Source organism: Astatotilapia calliptera, chromosome 6 (assembly GCF_900246225.1).
Source record: "Astatotilapia calliptera chromosome 6, fAstCal1.2, whole genome shotgun sequence".
NCBI classification, from domain to species: Eukaryota; Metazoa; Chordata; class Actinopteri; order Cichliformes; family Cichlidae; genus Astatotilapia; species Astatotilapia calliptera.
In genome coordinates this window covers 2,226,513-2,232,189 of record NC_039307.1, presented here as the reverse complement: position 1 = coordinate 2,232,189, position 5,677 = coordinate 2,226,513, and positions in this window count along the sequence as shown.

Sequence of the window (5,677 nt, the reverse complement as noted above, 5' to 3'; positions counted from 1 at the left end):
GCATAGAAACAAATGACTCTGACTCACTGGCTGCATACAGAGCCACTGCAGGAAAATGTTTTCAGAATCTGCTCATTTATCTCAGCCCACGGCACCACTGCCTCCTGGACATGAATTGAGAGGTTGTTTTAAAGTGAAAATCACCACACAAGTTAACAAAGATTTCAAAAACAGGAAGGCACGGAAGAGATTTGAGTACTGCTCCCAGACAGCATGTTATAGCTCCACGGTCACACAGCATTAATATGAACATATAGACCAAAGAGCCACACTGTGTGAGCGATTTGTCTATATTGGGGCGCTGAGGCAATTGCCAGATAAGTGACAGTGATCAATAAGTATGTTATCAAGTCAAGGATCCACCGTATGAATGGCATTGTTATCTGCCAGGAAAGAACAATATTCTCACTGGGTTATTCTGGGAACAATGACTTGCTCTTTATTGGAAGCTCATGAAAATCTAAGCTGTCAAACTGTCAAAAGCGAGCCAGCTTTCACTAATGTATTTCAAAACTGGCTAACTGCAGTGTACTGCTGCAAGAGAGAGACGGAGGGGAAAAAAGAGCAACTGAGAAAATTAAACCACTGCCAGGATATCGACTGGCACTTAGCAGGAGAAGAAAGCGAGCAAATGAAAAAATTTTATTGCTGCATTGTAAATTAGAGGGAAGCAAACAAATGCATTTTCAATATGAGAGAGGTAAATACAACGGGCAGACCATGATACCCTGAAGGACCTGATGGCAAACCAAAGCAATCACAATTATGGCTGTTTGTAATCAGCATAATGCATCTGGATGCCCCCACGCATCCAGCAGGGGGTGAGCGACACCTACAGGCTTCCGTTTTGATTGATAAGGCCGGACTCACAGTAACTGTGGCAACAGTTGCATTTCATGCATGATGACCAGGTCGATCTTTGTCCTTTAATAGTGTGCTAATGAGCGGACCCAGAGTCGGAGATGACAGACATGGATGAAGAAGAAGAAGAAGAATCATTAAGAATCGCTGGTGGACAGAAAATGACCATTCCTGCCGACTGAAATCATATTAATTCCACAAAGTGCTCACCCTTAGTGCATGTTGGTAGCCGAGGCCATCCGTCACACAGCTCCATTAACATTTTCCTGCTTAAAAATTTCCGCCACAGCTGTAGCAGCCCAAACCGCTGGAACACAGAGTTGGCCGGGCACCAGCCTGTGTGTGAGAAGCACAGAAGTAATATCACAGAAGCGATACCCGAGCTTTTAAAGAAGGGAGGAGCAGAGCAAATTAATTAGAGAAAGAAAGAAGAAACTACTTTGAATGCTACCATGACACACACACACACACACACACACACACGCACACACACACACTATAGATTTTAATCCAAATTAAAGGCAAAAAGCAGCGTAATGTAGTGGCAGAAATCCTTGTCTATTCCCTTTGTAATTATCCTGTTCTATCCTGCATTAGTGTTGTAAATAATTATATACGGTGACTCCAATTTGGTTCAGTTTGTTATACAAAACACAAATATTCCGCAGCCATTAAACACACATTAAACTAGAGCCAGGTAATTACAGAGGTCTTCTCTGTGATCTTGAAGGAAAACAATGGCTTGTGTATCTGAATCTGCTGAAATATTTATTTGATTATGATATTTTCAGTCTGTCCAGCCTTCAGCATCTCAACAACGACATAACTTAGCATAAAAAGTATGAACATTTGTTCAATGGTCGATTATTTCTTTGTTGTAACAGAAAAAAAGAACAAGTTTCAGAATACATGTATCAACCAACAGCAGCTACGTAGTTGTAAGTGAATATGCTGTTGGAATTTCAATGATATTGAGGTTGTGGCTGACTGCAGCATTAGAAGCATTAGCCTTCTGGGGACAGACACTGCCACCCTCCCTCCACATCAAGTGACATCCAGCTGGGACATGATGCCTCTCAAACGGCAGCCTCGGATGCCGGTGGATACGGGAAGCATGAGGGACGATTCGCCACCAGGCTACATTGTCAAGTAGCTTAAATCATAAGCCACACGTGTTAAAGCCGCGGTGCTTCTTCAAGCTGTCATATTTTACTGGCGTGATTATTCAGACATGTATTGCATGTGTAATGTCAAATACTCCAGGGAGCTTGGCCACAGCTTGGATGCGAGTAGCTAGAAGAAATAGGTTGTACCAACCCTCTCTCCCACAAACTGTTTCTAGGAGACAAGAATTATTTTTCCAGCGATGTTCAGGTCCAGTATAATCAACGACCTTCTTTCTGAAATGAAGTACCGCATTCATGATCTGTATCTGAGTCCATTTGTAGTGCTCGAGTTAGTTTGATGTTGAGTAACCGCTCCTCACTTGTAAGGATGAAATGAACAACCTTGAGCTCTGTGCATGAGAGACACTTACGAGCTGAAAGTCACAGAAAGTCTTTGCCCATCACGAAACCAGAGAGAGGTAAAACAAAAATGGGTCGGCCAGTTTTCCATGAAACGAGTTTTTCTGTTTTAATATAGTCGCTTAGAAGCAAAATAATTTTGCCAACATGCTGCAAAACTCTTGTTTGAAGAGTTCTACAAAGTGCTCCACCCATAAACATTAAAAATAGTACCTGATTTAAATTTTGGGCGGTGTCCCCTTTGTCTGTTGGCTTCGGACTTCCAGCTGTTATAAGATTACTGTGACGTCCCGTTCAGTGCACTTGGGCTTGAGACGATCCGCTGCACATTTTAGATGCCCAAGTGCGTCAAAACTTCACTTTGGAGGGGAGGACTTGGTGGCAACTGTCATATAAATGCTGCCTTCTTGTTATTTATGAGCCATATAGTTGTGCAATTTATCTTGGATGTGATTGGTCAAAGTCTACAGTGAAGGAAACCTCCATTTCTCTTCAGATCCCTTTGTTTCCCAGGTGATGTTTGCAGCCACGGTCCAAGATCTACAGAATAAATGTGTCAGAGGAATCTTACATCTTCTAGATTGATCTGGTTCTGTGACTTTTCCCATCTGAAGTTTGAATCAGTTATCTGATATGTTGTGATACCTCTTAAAGCCACATGAGAATGCCCCTATAGCAACACAGTCCAGTGCAGTTATTATGCAAAACGCTAAATAATTAAAGTCATTTATTGACATCACTGTACTGATTCAATTATATCTATGAGCTTTCAGTCAACACATATACCTGTTGAAAAGAAAGGACCCTGTCCTATGATAGCTTTAAAAATATCCATGAAGGCAACAAGTTGTGTAAATGATACAAAATCAGGGATTGTACTGGCTTGAAATGGGATGTTGGAGGGTACATGACAGTGAGCATTATCAGCCTATAGACAGTAAAAGCATTTGACTCATTTTGAGGAGGGGTGCTTAAAACATCGAGCATTACACGTCTTAGAAAATGACCAATACTATATTTAATCTTCCAGACACGTTTTTTAGCAAAAATCATAAAACACCCCTCAGCTTTATCCATGTCTGTTCATCATAGAAACCAAAAGAACTAGAAATGTGTTTGTTTTTTTTAATCTGATTACTTGCATGTTATTCCATGTGCCCTTTAAACCTTGCGGCACTTCTACGGTGGAACATGAAAGTGAGGCTTCAAACAGAAGTTTACACAAAAGCATGTTCAGTCTGAAAACTTAAATGTCAGTGTTAAGGACAGAATGTGGATTTTTTTCATGCTTAACCTTTTTTCCAGGAAGAAAAAAAAAATGCAGTGCCAGTCTGCCATCGTCTGCTCAGCAGGTAGTGTACAGAGTTAATGAATAGCTGCTGAATGTAATGAAGCATTTAGTGGCTGAATTGGCAGAAATAGTAGACAGAAACACACACACACACACACACACACACCTAAACAGCAGGTGTCCAGAAACTTGATTCAAACTAAATGACAGAGAGAAAGTCCAGTTATTGCATTAATCTGCAGTGCAGTGAAGTCCACTACACATCTTAAAAATGTCGATATGGAGTTGGCCTACGCATTACTGACTGTTCACGTCACTTGAAAGACATAGCATAAAGCATTTTAGCATTTTCTTACAGATTTGCAAAAACGAATTGGAATTCATGAGTTTATTCCCTTCATCACAGGACTGGCGCTTTGTCTGCATAAGCACCGTTTTGCAATGATGTAAAAGATTTTACATATAAATGGTGAGAGGTGTGTTTACAAATAGTTTTTCATTTTCACTGTTTCCACTGTTGTCCTTCACAGCCAAACAGGCCATTCTTAAGTTAGCGTGAAAGGAAATTTAATCCTGAAGAAAGCACCCGTCCGCCTACAGCGCTGCATGGACTAATAACCACTGATTTATTTTCCCTGTGCAGTTTTTCTGTCTCTCCTCTTGTGAATTAATGATGAACCTCAAACCATCAAATGCAAGTGATCAAAAGAGGACGCAGAACATTTAAGCCTTAAAATACTCGTGCGTGTGTTTATTAATGTGTGTATTATAGCCTCTGTTTGATGCCATGAAAGTTCATAGAGAATAAGATATGAAAACATTCAAATGCAAACAATTTTTATTTGATGTCATAATCATCATCATGTATGACAGATAGATGAAAGAAGCAATGCCACTGATGTTGATGTGTTTCTAATGCGTAACCACTGCATCAGCTGCTGTACTGACAGACTCAAGGTGCCTGTTTTTTTACTACAACATTAACAACACTCACTATTCACTTAATGTACAGAACTCACCTGCTTGCTGCTTCTACTGCACATTCACCTAATGTATATACTATATATATAATGTTCTTCCTCTACCCCCCCCCCCCCCCCCCCCCATTTTTGCACATGTCGAGGAGCGTGTCAGGTTATACTTGTATAACTATGCATGTGACAAATAAAGAACCTTGAACGCACTGTGCACATGATCAGCACGATTTGAATTTATTGAGTTGATGTTGAAGGTTGTTTACAAAACTCTTCATAATGTTAGAACTGGATGACAATGCCTGGTGTAACCTGTGTGTTCATGATGTACGTGGTGTAAGTGCTATTGTTTTTTTTATATTTATGATTTTCATCCATGTCTCCTGAAGTATTACGTGTGGACAAGATAAAACCTGATCTCATTAGCTATGCCAGGTCAGAAATGAACATGGAGCAGTGTCTTTTTTTAAACGCCACATTTGTGCTCCAGTTTTCTATTTTCAGCCAGATCACAACAACAGTTGCCTCAAGGTGCTTACTCTCAGTTCTTTTAGCATGCACATATGGGATTTTGGGACAGGGATATACCATCATCTGTGAACAGATCAGTATCCTTCACTGCCTTCTAATCTACACTGGAGCAAATGTAAAAGGTAAAGTTCAAAGTGGTCCCACAAAGGAGCATGAGGAGCTGTAACCTCCAAGCTGGAAGGAGTGGCACAACATAAAAGGCATGTCTCCAGAATATTGCAGTCCTAGGAACAGCTAGGATACTGTGCAGAACCCTCAAACTCTCCGAAGCCTCCGAATTTGAGTACCCAGCTTGAGGGACAAACAGATACAAACCCCTGGGCACCATGAGGCTCAGTGAGGAAGAGGGAGGGCATCCATACTGTATCAAGTTCTTTGTCTTCAGCTGCCTGAAGATTCTTGGAGTATCCATGGAGTATCACGACGATGCCCCCCTGAGATGAGCTACTCCAAGAATCTCCAGGCAGCTGAAGACAAAGAGCAGCAGGAGGATG